The sequence below is a fragment of the Zootoca vivipara genome, chromosome 6 (genome assembly GCF_965207765.1).
Source record: "Zootoca vivipara chromosome 6, rZooViv2.hap1.1, whole genome shotgun sequence".
In the NCBI taxonomy this organism is placed as follows: Eukaryota; Metazoa; Chordata; class Lepidosauria; order Squamata; family Lacertidae; genus Zootoca; species Zootoca vivipara.
Genome location: NC_142589.1, coordinates 70,557,258 through 70,574,843, shown reverse-complemented (window position 1 = coordinate 70,574,843; position 17,586 = coordinate 70,557,258). Strand labels below are relative to the sequence as shown.

General features: G+C 46.0%; 1 protein-coding gene across 1 annotated transcript in view; it reads left to right on the top strand.

The window, feature by feature from the left end:
• The first annotated feature begins 1,369 nt into the window (after positions 1-1,369).
• Positions 1,370-17,586, top strand: part of LOC118086295 (uncharacterized) — a 34,393-nt gene continuing 18,176 nt past the window's right edge. The window contains exons 1-15 of the mRNA XM_088672566.1: positions 1,370-1,396; positions 2,146-2,202; positions 3,330-3,353; positions 4,756-4,803; positions 6,981-7,028; positions 8,121-8,153; positions 9,535-9,603; positions 10,057-10,086; positions 10,399-10,425; positions 11,361-11,384; positions 12,664-12,693; positions 13,761-13,793; positions 14,853-14,879; positions 16,697-16,723; positions 17,148-17,174. The gene's annotated coding sequence lies outside the window, so the exon portion shown is untranslated. The remainder of the gene's footprint in view (positions 1,397-2,145; positions 2,203-3,329; positions 3,354-4,755; positions 4,804-6,980; positions 7,029-8,120; positions 8,154-9,534; positions 9,604-10,056; positions 10,087-10,398; positions 10,426-11,360; positions 11,385-12,663; positions 12,694-13,760; positions 13,794-14,852; positions 14,880-16,696; positions 16,724-17,147; positions 17,175-17,586) is intronic.

Below are 17,586 nucleotides of genomic sequence, written 5' to 3'. Positions count from 1 at the left end.
AATAGCAGCTTCCGAGCCACCAGTTCACACCTTTGAACGATTTCACACCCGGGACGGAAGCCTGATCCCGGGCTAAAATGAAGCTCCCAGTTGTAGCTGCAGTTCTTTTAATCTCTGCACTTTGTGCAAGGGAAACGGATGCACAGGTGAGATGGAAACGGACTTCTAGGAGAAGTACAGCATCAGCTTTTAACTGGATGCTAGTTGGGGGCAGGGGGGCGGGAACCTAAATCAATGTGAATCAAAAGTGTCATGTTATTTATTTACCAGAAGCCCCGTACCCAGCATTGCTTGGGAATTATAAAAAAACAATAGATAAAAATTGAAACTAGTGGTTAAAATCAGGACAGTTTTTAAAGGTTCAGTTTGCCCCTTTGATTCAAAATGTCATCTGATCCAAACATAGATGAAAACCTGCTCCTTGATCTCAGGAACCATCATGCAAGATTTAGTTATGGAAGTCCAAATGCATAGCGAACAAACAGTTTGCCAAAATAATTAGTAGATACCTCTGCCTTCCTTCAGTAACGGAAGTCAAGGCACTGTTTATAAAAACCAGAGAGTTTCGAGAGGGCACCTTGCCTGTAAGAAGAAGCAGTGGGGGCCGGTGTGGTAACTCTGTACCCCCCCCCCCAAATTGCTGTGTTAGTTGACTTATCTCAGTTTTTCATTTCTCTTTAGCTCAGTTCTCCAAGTAGATTACATTAAATAAAAAGTAATTCTGAAAATTCATCAGCATTTCAGTATGAATTTCTCCTAAGTTTACATGTTTGCATGCAATTTCCTCTAATATACACATTTCTGCAAGACAGTACCCCTTAATGTAATACATTTTGTGTGCTATTTTCACTAATGCTCACACTTTACCCTGGTATTGTGCATGCATGTCTGTACACATTACCTGGCTGGTAATTTTGAAGGGTGTCTGCATTTCAGTTTGCGCATTGTTTCGGAAAGGGCAGATGAATACAAGTGTGTTGGATTTCTTCTCCACTCCTTCTTGCAACATGGAAGGTGACTGTCTGAAGTGGGGAGCTTTTGGGTTAAAACCTTGTTTTCCCTTATGTTAATATCTCCCAATTGCGGACAGGGCTTGAGTCCACATACAGTGCTTCCAGAGAACGCAACAAACCCTTTCGTACTCGGAAATAAGAGAGTAACTAGGGCAGAACTCCTATGCGCACTTACCAGGGCGTACATCCCATTGAACTCAATGGAATTTACTTCTGACTCTGAATCGGAATGAATAGGATCGTACTGTGAATCCTGCTTGCAAATAATGGCTTATGTCTCAGAGTCTATTTCAAATTAAATTCGTGGAAACTAACAGCATCGTTTCAATTGCTTTTTTTATATATCTCAGTGGAATCCCAGCGGTGCTGGTTTTGGTGCCTCCGTAAGTATCTCACATTTTGTCCATCTGCTTTTGTTATGCTTTCTCTCTAAAAAGATGCTACGCGAGTAGGATCTGCAACAAAACAGCCTGACTTCTTTAACAGGACCAGTCCTGTTCTGAGCTAGAATTAGCCATCTTCTTCCAGGGTCCTACTTGATCAGACCAAAGACCCATCTAGTCCAGCATCCTGTTCTCACAGTGGCCAACCAGATGCCTATGAGAAGCCCCAAAGCAGCGCATGAGTACAACAGCAACTCTCCACACTAATGATGTCCAATAACTGAAGGCAGTACACAGCCCTTGTGGCTAGTAGTCACGGAAGCCTTAGCCCCCCCATAAATTTGTCTAACCCCCCTTTTAAAGCCATCCAAGCTTCCAGCCAGCACTACATCCTGTGCTAGCAAATTCCATGCTTCAACCATGCACAGGGTGAAGCATCTTTATACTGGGGAGAAGAGTGGGCTGGAAATGTTGCACCCATGCCCTGCTTGTGACATTCCACCTCTTCTCACCCTAGGCAGGGATGGTCAGCTTACAGGATCCTATCAAATGCACTGGACCTAAGCTTTTCCTGGAATGATAAGTTTGTGTGCAAATAAATTTCCACGTGGGGGCAGCCAAGGGCTATAGATAGGGATGGAATTTCCTGCAAATCTCAACAGCAAGCTTATCCACACTGATTTTTGGTTTCGATGTGAGGATGGGCAAGAAAAAGGACTGAAGCACCTTTGTCTCTTGATCTTTTACAGGTTAGTTATTCGGGCCCAAATGTACCTCCTCCACCTCCACCTCAGCCTCCTCCTCCAGTAAGTATGAGAAAGTTTTCTTTGGATCATAGTGACTCTGTGCTATGGGCAGGGGCGTACCCAGGATCAAAACTGGGGGAGGGGCGAGAGAGGGGAAGAGAGAGGGAAGGAAGGAAGGAAGGAGGGAGGGAAGGAAGGAAGGAGAGAGAAAGAAAGAAAGAAAGAAAGAAAGAAAGAAAGAAAGAAAGAAAGAAAGAAAGAAGGGGTGAGAGAGAGAGAGAGAGAGAGAAGGGAGGGAGGGAGAGAGAGAGAAAAAGGAAGGAAGAAAGAGTGGGGAAGGAAGGATGGAAAGAAGGATGGAGCTCCCGTCCGCTGCCCCCCAGCTCAGGCTGCTCCTCCCCCCTCCCACGTTCCTGTCGCTGGCTGCAGCCGCGCTTTCAGGCTGCTTCTTGCCCTCCTCACGTTCCTGCCACTGGCTGCAGCCGTGGAGGGGGCGGAAACAGCCCGTTTTCCCATAACCCACAGTGACTTTTCCCCTTCAGTTTTCAGAGGGAAAAAGTGCGGGTTATGGTCCGTAAAATACAGTAATTATTATTTTTGCTTCGGGGGGGGAGCTGCCCCCCTGCCCTCGCTGGGTACGCCCATGGCTTTGGGATATTAAGCTACATAGCTCAATATATCAATTGGTAGTACATTATTCAGGGGAGGGTGTTTATCAGAGAGTGCAGCTGGAGCAAGGTCTGAGGTGGTCTCTGTCTTCATTCTGCTCTTTGTTCTCTTAGGTTGCTTATTACACCTTGCATATAAAGCAAAGTTAAAGCTCACACAACCCCCAAATCTTGGGAATTGCAGTATGTTATGGGTGCTGGGAATTGTAGCTGTCTGAAGGGTAAATTACAGTTCCCAGGGTTATTGGGTGGTGTTGGGGATGTACGTTTATGCAGCCTTAATTTTTTAATGTTGGCGGTGTACGTTTATGCAGCAATTTTTTAAAAAATAATATTTGAACAGGGAGGGCATTCTGGGACAGAGAGCCACCACTGAAAAGGCTCTCTCTCTCTCTCTCTCTCTCTCTCTCTCTCTCTCTCTCTCTCTCTGTGGTCTCACTTGGTAGTTCTGCTTGCCATCATTGTAATTTCATTGTGAAGATGTGAGTGTGACAAATAACGCATCTCAATCTTTTTCAGGGTTCTTACGATGGCCAAAATTCGGTAAGTATGAGAAACGCTTCCTTGGATGATTGAGAGTATGGGGTATGACACAATTTCGCTCGATTAATACACCCTCTGATAGCTACTGAAAAGGTTTTCTCTCTGACCTCCAACCACCATGCTGCAGATGGAGGGGGAATCTGGAGAACGACCTTTTCCAAGCCCTGCTTAGGGTTGGCATACGTCCAGAATTTCCCGGACATACTTGGAATACTGCAGTCAGAAGCAGTGCCTTTGCGGAAATCAGATAAAATGTCCTGGAAAATCCAGGTGCATGGCAACCTACGTCAGCAGTGTCGTTTTTGCCTACAGTGGTACCTTGCTTTATGATGACGATCCATTCTGGGGAGCCGGTCGCTCCCCGAGTTCGTCGCTCGCCGAAGACATGCTTCTGCATGTGTGCAAAGCGCCGATAGAGCGCTTCTGTGCACGTGCGCACGGAACCCGGAGGTAAATACTTCTGGGTCCGCGGCGGTTGCCCTCCGAGTTCGTCGTAAACGGAGGCGGTCGCAAACTGAGGTTCCACTGTATTTTTCTTTAAAATAGCTAAAATACGTCATTTTTTGTGATTTCGCCAGAAAAACTCAACAAAACTTTTAAAAATGCTCAACAACTGTGCCCCCCTTAACAACTCTTGTATCTGGATTTTCACTTTTTGAAATATGGCAACTCTATGCCTGGTTTAATTTTGACCAGAGCCAGCCTCAGTCAGGGCCGGCCCACTCATAAGACAAGTTGAGGCAACTGCCTTGGGCAGAATAATCCATGGGGGCAGCAGATTCAGGTCCAAGGAACACACATCCTGCTGCCACCGCTACTGTTGTAGCAACAACTATAGCCAGCTCCTTGGAGGCTGGATTTTCCGCCTCCAGAGCAGCAGCCCTAATGCCACCTCTACAGTAGTCTCTCATTGAATAGGAGATACTGCTGGTCTCCTCCCACCCCTAAGATGATGGAGGTTGCCCTCTGCATCTGCCCAGCATGATTCAGAGCAAGTCCCATCCCATTCCTCCCTGCAACAGCCTTTGATTCCCACTTCAACCGTCAGACAAGGTTGATTTGATTCCCAATCTTTACTCCCCTCCCTTGCTTGTAATGTCGATCTTCACCCACCCCTTCTTCCCTGGCAGGGCAGGTGGGCCATTTTGTGGTTTGGCTCAGGTGGCAAAATGTCTTGGGCCGACCCTAGCTCCAGAGCACATATAATGTTGAATTATAGCTGCTTGTGGCTTCCTGCCATTGCGTGGATGACAGTGGCTGGCCCCAGTTTTTTAAGGACCTGGACTTGGCTCGTCAATACGTGCTGTGGTTCTGCTTGGTTTCATTGTGCTTCTATAGTGGTGATGTCTGGTGGGCAAGAGACAGGACTGAGCAACTTGCTTACATATCTTGGTCTTTTCAGGCTTATGTCGGTGTCCAAGCCCAACCCTGGCAGCCTCCACCTCCCTCAGTAAGTATGAGAAACTCTTCTTTGGATGATTCTAGGTTCTTTGATATGGGGCGTTAGAAGACTATGCAGCTTGGTTTAGATATCACTTAGTAGTACATGGCTCAGAAACTGAGCATTGAGAAATCAGCTGGAGCGGACTCTGAGGCAGCCTTCACTTGTATCCCTCTCTTCGCTCTCTTAGTTCTTCAGAGTTTTTGGTAATAATGGTAATGAAGGCACCAGGTGGACCTCCCTGCAGAAGGCAGGGAGTCACCATCAAAAGGGTTCTCTCTCTGGTCTCCACTCACTACACTTCAGATGGAGGGGTTGTCCGGAAAAACGCTTAAGGTGACAATCTCCAGTTGATACAAGAGAAGGCAGGCAAGCAGGTATTTGGGTTAGTGCTTTTAAGGATAAAAGAAGCACTTTGAATTAAGCTTGGAAACTCATTTTAAATGGAGTGGAAATATGGAAGGATGCTTAAAACTGAGAGCTGCATGCCAGTGGTGGGCATGGCCAAAACGAAACCCACGCAGGTGCTCCAGGTTTCCTTGCTTATTTGGTTTATTTATATTGTATGCAAGCATGCGTGTACATGCTGCCTGGAGCGGCATCCCGCTCCGTCGTGACGCATGCGTCATGACACATATGTCGTGAAGCATGTGTTGTGACGTAACGTCACTACGTTGTGACGCATGCGCATGACGGAGCAGGTTGCTTGCGTGTGCGCACTATGGAGCAGGTTGCCGGGGGGGGGGCAGTGCTCCAGCACCCAGATCTGAGGATCTTTATGCCAGAGTGGTGGCGGCGGTGGCAACCCATTCCGTAGCTCGCTGATGCCCCTTGCCGCTCCGCCTGAGCAGGTTGCCAGCGCTGCCGCACTAGCATCGGGATCCTCGGATCCAGGCGCTGGAGCACCACCGCCGGCATCCCGCTCCGTAGCGCGCTTTGTGCTTCTTCCTGCTCAGGCAGAGCAGTGAGGGGCATCAGTGGCCACTGCCGACGCTGCACTCTGGCCCGCCCCTTGCCTCCGCCCCACCAGGAAGAAGCGATGGGCGAGGCCAGCAACATTGGGGCCTCCGCGATGGTGGTTGTGCCACCGCCACGGTAGCGCCAGCTGTCGGTGGAGGGGGCGAGGGGGCGCCGTGCTGCCCCCTGCAGAGTGGAGCCCAGGGCGCCCCGCCCCCTATTGCGACGCCCCTGTATCCAAGGCACTGATACCCCCAGCTTTTAGTCAAAAAGAGTGACGTGCAGAAATCTCCTTCAAAGGCAGTCCCTGCCCCCAGACTCACAATCTAAAAAGACATGGCACATGAGGAAAGAGGATTGGGGAGGGAGGAGGGAAAAGCAAGCTCAAGCACAAGTTACAGTTTGTATGGTTCTGCCCACGATGCTGTCTCAGATGCACCAGTAAAGACTGATGTCACGTTTCCTCCGTATAGTGTTGTTTCATTTATTTAACAACCAGAGGATGGTTTTCAGATTTATTTAAACACGGCCCTGTTCTGTGCCTCACGCACAACTCACACATGCAGTCTGCTTCTAGCTGAGCAACAGCCTCCTGCATAAACTGCATGGCAGGTTTTCCTCTGAAATATAAGAAACCTCTTAAAGGACTAACACCACACTCCCTAGGCAGAGTCTATCTGTCTAGAAGAGCACCAATTCCTCTCCAAGGTCCCTAACAAAAAGACCCCGAGAAGATCCTGCTGGATTAGGCCCATCTAGTCCAGCATCCTGTTCTCATCAGATGCCTGTGGGAAACCTGCAAGCAGGATCTGAGCTCAAGAGTCCACTCCCCTCTCGTAGTTTCCGGCAACTGGTATTCAGAAGCAGTTTATGGAGATGATGTGTGTTGGGCCAGAACTGAGTAACCTCTGTGTCTTGATCTTTTCCAGAACTATGGCGGTGGCCCAAAGGGTTGCCATCTTGTGGTTTGGCTCAGGTGGCAAAATGTCTTGGGCCGACCCTGGCTCCAGAGCACACATAATGCCGAATTATAGCTGTTTGTGGCTTCCTGCCATTGCATGGATGCACCAGTACTGACAGTGGCTGGCCCCAGTTTTTTAAGGACCTGGACTTGGCTCGTCAATACGTGCTGTGGTTCTGCTTGGTTTCATTGTGCTTCTGTAGTGGTGATGTCTGGTGGGCAAGAGACAGGACTGAGCAACTTGCTTACGTATCTTGGTCTTTTTCAGGCTTATGTCGGTGTCCAAGCCCAACCTTGGCAGCCTCCAGCTTCTGCAGTAAGTATGAGAAACTCTTCTAAGTTCTTTGATATGGGGCATCAGGTTATGTGGCCCAGTTTAGTAGTTCATGGTTCAGGGTGGTCAGGAAGTGCAGCTGCAGCAGACTTGCGAGGTGGCCTTCCCCTCTCTTTGCTATTACCGTAGTTCTCAAATGTCACCTGTGTGATATTAATAACGGTGCCAGGTGAGCCTCCCTTTAAAAATGTGTCAGGGAGAGGAGATTATTAGGTTGTTCTTGTTTTTATTTTGATTATGTGTTTTGTGTTTTTATATTGTGATCTTATGTTGAGAACTGCCCTGAGACTTGCAAGCATAGGGTGGCATACAAATTTAAATAATAATAATAATAATAATAATAATAATAATAATAATAATAATGGCAGTCCAAGGTGAGGAGCTGCCACTAAGGCCTCCAGTAACAGTATTGGATCCAGGTGTACTCTAAGTTCACGAGACTATTCTTTCAAGGGAGTACAAGCCTACAGGGCGTCCCTCTTCTCAGGATTCAGCTTCACCCAATTGTTTGTCATCTAGCCCGAAACTAAACCCAGGACACCAGTCCAGGGTTTGACCTGTGGACCCTGAAGCACGCCCCCCCATGGGAATATGTGGTGATAAGCTCCTCACCCCTACCATATTTATTTATTTTTATTTCACGACGTTTATAGAATCATAGAATAGAATCATAGAATCATAGAGTTGGAAGAGACCACAAGGGCCATCCATTCCAACCCCCTGCCAAGCAGGAAACACCATCAAAGTATTCTTGACATATGGCTGTCAAGCCTCTGCTTAAAGACCTCCAAAGAAGGAGACTCCACCACACTTCTTGGCAGCAAATTCCACTGTCGAACAGCTCTTACTGTCAGGAAGTTCTTCCTAAGTTCTTCCTAATGTTTAGGTGGAATCTTCTTTCTTGTAGTTTGAATCCATTGCTCCGTGTCTCTTTTGATTGTTTTATAGGACTCTTTTGATTGTAAAATAATCTCTAGGCAGCTTGCAAACCTTAGGGAAGGCTTGTCCATATATTCAGTTCTGATTGCTGTGGGAGAAAGCAGGATCAGTGAATTTATCTTTTGTCCTCTGTAGCAGGTGGGCTTGTATGCTGGCTCCCCTGGCCAGGTGAGTATGACCACTTCTTTGGCCTCCTTCTGTAATATCCCCATTTTAACTTATTTCAGTTGGGTGGATACACTCACGAGTTCTTGCTCGATTTTCTTGGAAGCTGGAGCTTTCTGACTGGCATTAACAATTCCCCCCCCCCCCCAAGTCCAGAAGAATCCACTTGAGACTATATGCCTTGTGCAGGAATGAAATTTGTGCAGGGGAAATTGGTGTGCTCTGAGCTGACCCGACGCCTCCGTTGAAATGCATAGATTAGTGAAAACACAACACAAAATACATTCTGTTAAGCAAAATTGTATGCAAACATGTACATTCGGAGGACTAGCACTAAAATACTGATTCATTTCCACAATGACTTTTTCGAAAATTGCAAATGTTCAGAACTGACGTTTCAAAAAATGACAAGCTGATACTGACAGATTTGCCTATCCCAAACTACAAATCCTCCCTAACAGGAATAGGGGCTGGGTTATTTATTTATCATCCAAAACATTTATACCCTGCTTTGCCTGATCATATAAACTCAAAAGCTGGATTTGTTGGAACAGGGATGGGGCAAGGGAAATGTGTTGGCAACGTCAGGGGACGTTTGGGTTGGCCATGGTCAACGGCAAAGCCAGGCATCTCCCAGCCTTGCTGCCTTGCCTCGTCTTGTCCCACCCAACAAGCACAGTACTGCCACTGCCTTCAGCCCACCACTCACAAGATACTTCTGCATGCTGGCTTGGGCTGATGGGAGTTGGAGTCAAACAACATCCATAGGTCGCAGGTCCCCTATCCCCACTGGGCCCTCTTTGTTGTAATAGTTTGGTAATAAACCAATCTCTTTTGAGAATCTGCGGTCACCCAAGTGTTGCTCAGTGTAAGCCCCATCATCCCTGGCCATTGGCCATGCTGAATGGGGCTGCCAGAAGGGAGAGGCCAACAAAATTTGGAGGACAACAGCTTCCCTATCCTTGGCACAGGTGGAACCACACTTGTCCACCAATGATTGTCATGGGACACCTGCAGCAACTTGGGTTTCTGTTAACGTGCTTCCTTTTAATTTGAAAAGGGAAAGAGCATAAATTACAATTAGAGGGAGGAAGATGTGTTTCTCTCATCCATCCAAACATGTCTTATACTTATGCCATATGTGTGTGTGTGTGTGTGTGTGTGTGTGTGTGTGTGTGTGTGTCTGTGTGTGTGTAGATACACAAACACCCCATCACTGATATTTTTAAAAAATATTTTAAAAGCTGGGAAGAGAAGGTCCCTTTTGTTTTATAAAAAGAAATTTGTGGAAACAAAATCAACAATTCTTTCTTTCTTTCTTTCTTTCTTTCTTTCTTTCTTTCTTTCTTTCTTTCTTTCTTTCTTTCTTTCTTTCTTTCTGTAGCAGGGCTCTGGCTACCCTGGCAGTCCAGGTCGTCCTTACCCTATCTACTACAGTGGCCCCCCTAGCTCGGTGAGTATGAGAAGTGTGGTTCGTCTTTTTCTGTCTTCCCTATCTTTTCATAGAAACCATGTGAGCCGTCTGATCCTAGTCCTACTGATTTCCATGTCACCCCTCTGTCTAAACAAGTGCTGCCTAGGACCCCAGTCCAAAGCTTAGGGTAAGGGTAAATTATATAGGCTCACCAATCAGTGATCCACTGGGTTGCCAGGGCAGAAGCATCCCAGACCCTGAGACTTCGGGCCCCAAATCTGAAACCTCAGGGTGGTGAAATATTGCTTGAGGAATTCCATGTCAGCTACAACTCTTAAACAGACTGACCTGAAACCAACAAGCATGTTTAATATGAATAGGGATTGCTTCTAATAATAAGTCTGTGTTTAAGGTTTAGGACACCTAAGCAGTCTCATTTCTGATGCGGAAACAAACAAGACCAGATGACATTTTGTATTTGTATTTTTCTAGGATGACAGTGAAGCGAGAGATAACGCATGGGTAAAATAACCTTTATTTACATGAAGTTGCGAATTCTCCTTGCGCCGGGTCTCAAATGGATGTTTACTGTAGGTCTGTGCACCAGGCATAGCTGAGTCCTGAACCAATTCAAGGGAACCGGGAGTTGATTGAGTTGGGCTGAGATAGGCCTGGATGACTGTGGACCTGTTTGGGTAGCTCAAAGCAATCTAGGGCTGTCAGGGGGCAGGACATCAGGTGGGAAGGAGATGCAAGCATTGGGCAAGGGAACTGGCTGGATTTTCCTGGGAGAAGGTAGCCTCTTTGAATAACCAGTGTCTCTTTCCTTTCTAGTGGGAAGACCTCATCAACAGTGTAGAAGTAAGTATCGAGAAAGGTCTCCCTTCTCTGGCTTCTTCATACAATCTCAGTGCTGAGAAAGAGGTTAGCTAAGAAAAGAGAAGTGAAGTTGGCTATTGGGTTGGATTTTTTTTTGAGCCACTCCCGTCTAGCAGGTAGCATGCCAATACTTGTATCAAGATTGTTGTTGTTTAATCGTTTAGTCGTGTCCGACTCTTCGTGACCCCATGGACCAGAACAAGATTCTGTATCAAGATTACCTGGGTCCAAATCTCAGCGAGGAAATTCCCTGTGTGACCACTTGCTCAGCGGGGTCTACCTCACAGGGTTGACAAGATGATTAATAGGGAGGATTAGTTAGCCTGTCCTGAGCTTTTTGAAGAAAGGCAGGATGAAATGGAACCTTCTTCTTCTCCTTCTTCTTTGGTGATCACTCACAGCCGAGTAAGATTGTCTTCCATAAACACGTTTTAAACATGAGCCCGTAAGTGACTGTGAAGGCCAATCCTGGATCCACACGTCTTTCCACAGTGGGGACATACCTTTCCGGATGGGAGTTGATAATGGTGAGGGTTTGCTAAGTGTGCCTTCCTCTTAGCTCCTGAGTTCGAGCGTCTACAAAATCCATGACACCTTTGGTAAAGGCTGTTCTCCAACTGGAGCGCTCGCAGGCCAGTGTTTCCCAGTTGAAATGGAATATGTGTATGGAAACCATCCCATTTTAGTACTGCTGTTCAGGATTCCCTGGAGCAGTTACTTACATAAGAAAAGACAATGTGCTTCAAGTGCATTTGTGCAATTAGTATTTTGTCCAGTCTCTGGCCAAGGTCCACAAGCAATTCTTTCTGGGGGTATGTGCATATGAGCCTGAGCTTCTCATTTCTCTTGTGAAGCCAAGAGAAACAAATGATGAATTTTACATGACTACTACTACTAAATACTGCTATTATTTGTAGAGCCAGCTTGGCGCCAAAAGACAAGTGAGTATAAATCTCATTTCTCCAATTGTGAAAGCTGTAACTTGGGGAGGAAAAATTGCGCATACAGTGGTACCTCTACTTACGAAGAACTCTACTTACGAATGTTTCTACTTACGAATGGAGCTCCGTCCTCCATCTTGGATGTGGTTTAGATAGGATTTTTTCTACTTACGAATTTTTAGATAGGGTTGCTTCTACTTACGAATTTTTTCTCCCAATGCATTCCTATGGGATTCGACTTACAAATTTTTTCGACTTACAAATGTGCGTTCGGAACGCATTAAATTCGTAAGTAGAGGTACCACTGTATAAGTAAAATGTCCTAAGACTTTATCGGGCTGGTAAGGGACTAAACATTAAATGAAAAATAATGGGATGGGAATCTTGATGTGGCTGTATGACTTGCAACCTTCCCAGGGCCGTCTTAAGGGTATCCAGCACCGTGGTGCAAAATCCCTCCGGCACCCCCCCCCCCGGCTTGCTAGGTGCTGCTGGAACTGCGGCTAGCAAGCCTACTGTTGTGAGGGGGCATGGTGGGAACAGCGCACCGAAAGGAGCCCTTTCGGGTGCTGCTCCCGCCGCTCCCCCTCGCCTGGGCAGGCTTGCTAGGCGCCATTGGAACGGCGGCTAGCAAGTCTGCTCTTGCGAGGGGGCGTGGTGGGAACAGGACACCGAAAGGAGCCCTTTCGGGCGCTGCTCCCGCAGCTCCCCCTCGCCTGGGCGGGCTTGCTAGGTGCCGTTGGAATGGCGGCTAGCAAGCCTGCTGTTGCAAGGGGGCGTGGCAGGAACAGCGCACGGCGGAGTATACAGTCAACTGCCCCCTGCAAGTGCAACGGAGGAGGGGCAGCGGCAGAGCTAGGCTGCTTCAGCGGCAGCACCTCGCTTGCCGCCTCGAACATTAGCCCAGCGCCCCTGATGGGGAGGCGCCGTTACGTATCGCGCCACTAAGCCAAATGGAAAGGACGGCCCTGAGCCTTCCTTAGATTTGGACACTGCTCCTAAACTGGAGCTTTGTGCAAATGGCCTCTCAATGGAGAGTGCTTGGGGAACGACAACACTTTTTTCAGGGGGGGGGGGTAATGCACCTCAGACATATTTTCAGAAAATGCATCTTCTGATATATTCTGTCCCAGTTCTATGACCTAAACTTGAAACTAAAAAGCCCATTTACATTTCAGAATCAGTGTGTGCCAAGGGGTCTGGGCGCCTAGGCAGGTTCTTTTCTCATACTGAAACAAACAAGATCAAATAACATTTGCATTATTATTATTTTTTGTAGAGTTCTTCGAAGCAATCAAGCCCAGGACTGGTAAAATACATTTTGTTCAATTAAGGTTGTGATTTCTATATCAAGCTGGCACTAGGATTGTGGTCCCCTTGATTCTAATTCAGTTCCCAAGCTTAGAATTTTGCTCTAACAATGCAGTCCTATGCATAACCTCAGAAGCAAGGCTGTCTGCACGCTGTACCTTTAAAGCCCATTCAAAGCACCTTCTTTTCCTCAAGGAATTCTGAGCACTGTACTTGGTCAATGCCTTGCTGGGAATTGCATTTCTGTGAATGGAAAACTACGGTGCGTTGAGTGTGCTTTAAAGGTTTAGTTTGCACACAGCCTAAGTCCCTTTGTGTTCAGTGGAGCTTACACTCAGGTCAGCGTCCATAGGATTCTAGGCTAAACATATGTCCCAATGCACAATCCTGCGCATGCCTATTCAGATGTAAGACCAGTTGAATTCAATGGACCTTGTTCCCAGGAAATTGAGTACAGGATTTCACCTACAGAGCATCAAAGGAAAGTTGCAAGAGGGAAGTATGAGGACTAGTGGTCTATTGTAGGGGAAGAGATGGAATAGGTACATTTATAAAAGACCTATGGGTACAACCCAACAACAATTTGTGATGAATCCCCATTGAAAAAGCTCTATATACGAATACCTAAGAGTCATTTGGTTTCAATGGGTCTTAGTTGTGACTTCTTTTTTGGTGGGCTGTGGCATTAGCTGTTTTAAATGGGCCTAGATTCAGGTAGGTAGCCGTGTTGGTATCTGAAGAAGTGTGCATGCACACAAAAGCTCATACCAAGAACAAACTTAGTTGGGCTCTACGGTGCTACTGATTCTAAATGGGGCAACTGACCCCTGCCCTCGCCTCTGCATGCAGCTTGCTAGGTGAATGTGGAACCATGTGATATTCATGTGGAAATTGGTGCTGTGAACCAATGCTGTCTGGCCAGTTCAGGTGTTGGATTTGTACACATATAGCGCTCATAAGATCTCTGGCCATTGAGCCAACTGGCTCCTTTCAGCTTCTTCTTTTGCTGGGGCCGGACTAGGAGATCCAGTCTGTTTGAATAACCAATGTCCCTTTCCCTTCTAGCTTGGAGGAATTTTTGGAGGCGGGAGACAACAAGTAAGTATATGGAAGCAGCTCCCCCCCCCCTCTTTTTGGCTATTTTGTTTAAGTTCAGTATCTAGTGAAATAGAGGTTAGCTAAAGATGGAACACAAGTGTACACAAACCATCCCTTTTTACTCGGGGCCTGCTTAAACATTCAGTGGGATCAAGGCCACAGGCATTAATTGCATTTGTGCAATTAATATCAAGTCTTAGAATCATAGATTTGTAGAGCTGGAAGAGACCCCAAGGATCATCAACCCCCTGCAATGCAGGAATATACAGCTGTCCCATACGGGGATTGAACTTGCAACCTTGGCACTATCAGCACCACACTCTAACCAACTGAGCTATCCAGCCATGTTTTGGATGACGTCCCTTAGATGCTCAGGCAATTCTTGCTGGGGATATGTGTTTATGAGCCTGAAATTCTGTGCAATTTGTCATATGGAAGCCAACAGGAATGAATAATGTCTATTTTATTTTGTTTGTTTTTTTGTAGCCTGTGGTCTTGATTCTGTTGAATGGATAAGCAGGCCCTGACTATGGGTGATGATGAGCGATAGAAGCCTAATTTCTCTCGATTGTTAAAGGTGTAATTTTTGGAGGGGGAAGTGCACATATAAATGTGTTGAAATGTATAAAGATTACATCGGGCTAGTAAGGGCTAAACATTTAAATGAAGCATAATGGGATAAGACTTTTGGCTTGAACTGACTACATGTAGCTTTCCTTAGAGAAGCAGGCTGCTACTAAACTGTGTGAAGATGGCAGCTTGATATAGAGTAGGGAGACAAATTTACAAAGTGGCCTTCTTTTTCAAGGGTGTGTGTGTGTGTGTGTGTGTGTTTGTGTAAATGATAAATCTCAAAAAAATTCTCAGGGATAATTGGCCCCTCCACCCCCGAGGAACTCTGTCTCGGCTCTGTCACCTAAACAGGTTTACTTGGAAGTAATAACCCCATTTGATTACAAAAAATAAATGTGTGCTTAAGGGTCTGTGCACCTATGCAGTTTCTTTTCCCATGTGGGCACAAACAAGATCAAATAATATTTTAATTTTAATTTTTTGTAGAGTTCTTCAAGAGGAACACAAGGATGGGTAAAATAACTTTTGTTTTCCTGAGGCTGTGATTTCTGCGTCAAAATGCAACTGAGATCCTAGTTCCCTTGATTCTGATGCAGCGCCAAAGGCATGTGTGCTTAGAACCACACTCTAACAATGCTATCCTGTGCATATCTCCTTGGAATTAAGTCCTATTGTGTTCAGCAGGGCTTATTCCCAGATAAGCATCTATAGGATTGCATTCTTAATGCTGTACATGAATTGCTGCACAATCCTATGCACAGGTGCCTAAACAGACAAAAGGCTTCGTACACACCATATATTTAAAGCACATTCAAATCACATCTCTCCCTGTCAAAGAATCCTTGGAATTGGAGGATTAAGTTTTACTGGGAATTGTAGCTACATGCGGAGTAAAGTTTTGTTCCCTGGGGGAAAGTGTGCTTTAAATGTATGGTGTTCAATGGGACAGCAAACTAGGGTATAGAATTTCACCCTCAGAGCATCAGTGGAAAACCTCAAGAGAGAAACATAAAGGCTAGTGGTCTGTAGAGGGGAAGAGATGTGATAGGCACAGGCAAGAAAGACCCAGTGCACATACATCATGAGAAGTAGTGGATACAACGCATCATAAGAAATAACAGGTACAATGCTCCATTAAGAGCTCCCCATGTAAAAAAACCAAAACCAAAATGTGATCTTCCTATCTCTTAACATCTAAAACGATTTCCATGGGACATAGCTATGACTTCTTTTTGATGGATTTAACTTGCCTTAACTGCTTTGATGATTGCTGTGGTATTAAGTGTTCCACCCTATTAGGAGTCATCCTACACACAAGTAGGACCTCGGCAGAGACACATGCCTGACTGGCATGTTCTCTCCCTCCTGGTCGATCATTTGGGAGCTTCAAAAGCTTTCTTCTGCCTGGACATCACAGCGACTGATGCCAACAGATATCAGCACACTCAGGGGTCAACAGAGGGTTCGCGGTTTGCGTAACAGACCTCAGCAGCTCAGCTTTTGGCTAATCTACTTTATTTACATATAAACACACACGGAGCACTGCAACATGGTTCCCTCTCTCTAGCATCAGACAGCAAAGAGAAAAGAACAAAGGACAATAGTCCCACTTCATGGAACACAGTAACACAAACATCCTGTCTTTGTCACTTCCCACTCTATGGAATGATAATATACACCATCATGTGATAAGCAGCAATCCCATGACTGCAGACACAGGAAGTGAATCTTCAACACATCCGTCCTATAAGACTTCCCCTCTTTGCCCAATGGTAGGGCTAGCCCTGGCTATTGAATACAAAGTGGGAAAGCTGCACCGACTGAGGCAGGATGGGGGGGGGCAGGAGTCCCAACTTCAATAAAATATCGTGGGTGCACAGGTAAACACCACCCCACATAATCACATGATGCAGTGCACACAAATCATTTGACTGGAAATGCTTATCAACTGGGGGGGGGGGGCTGACACCTTCAAATATTCTATTGTGGGGGACAAAGCCCCCCACAGCCCCTAGGAGTTTTCCTGCTGCATTTTAGGATATCCATGCCCTAGTGTTCAGTGTGTGTGTTTGCCATCTCAAACCTATGTGTGAAGCCCCAAAGCGAGAAAGGCAGGTGTGGGGGAGCAGGAAAAAGTGAGGGCAGCAAATAGATGAGAACCCCCCTTTTCCTTGCAAGAAGTTGCCATAGATGTTTCAATATATGTGGTTGTGTGAGGCATTCCCCATCTATATGCCACTTACTGTTACAAATAAATTGTGAAGCGGTTTATGAAAACACACATAAAAAAGCCTTTTTTTAATAATCTATGTTCCCCCCCCCCCTTCTAGTGGAAAGATTTTTGGGGAGGCGCACCAGTAAGTATACAGAAGTGTCTTTCTTCTCTGGGTGTTTCCTATCACCTCAATATCTAATATTGAAATGATTTAGCTGAATGAAAAGGTGAAGTTGAGTATTGGGCCAAATTACTAGCATGTCATGACTTGAAGCAAGAAATTGCAAAACATGTCACATGTAAGCTGTTCTGGTTAGAAGATGATGATGAATGTTACTAAATGTATTGCCACCCATCACCAGCCAGTCCACGAATTTAAAATTCAAAACTTCAAAGCAATTAAACTACAGTATAGAATGAGTCCTGAAAGCATGCATCATACATGTTTTGGAGGAGAAGGTGTGCACAAGCAGAGGAAAATGTGCAAAGGTTGTTTCAGTTTAATTTCTCACGTGGAAGCCAATAGGGGAAAAAATAACATCTATCCCCCCCCCTCCTTCTTGTAGTTTGGTTTGTTCGGCAGCAGAAGGAACGTGAGTATGACAGATTTCATTTCTCTGATTGTAATCTCTTCTCCTTGTCCTTTCTTTGGGCTAGCACCTTGAATATGTGGGCTTATGATCCATCCCTTCCATATTCTTGTAGATGGACACACACAGATAATTATTGTGTCCTTTCTTCCCTTCTTCAATTATTGTATCTAAATTAAGCATGTATAATCCTGGGTACAATGCCTTGTGCTAAGGTTGCTACTTAAAGGTAAAGGTAAAGGGACCCCTGACCATTAGGTCCAGTCGTGACCGACTCTGGGGTTGCGCGCTCATCTCGCATTGGCCGAGGGAGCTATTGGCCGAGTACAGCTTCCAGGTCATGTGGCCAGCATGACAAAGCCGCCTCTGGCAAACCAGAGCAGCACATGGAAATGCCGTTTACCTTCCCCGCTGT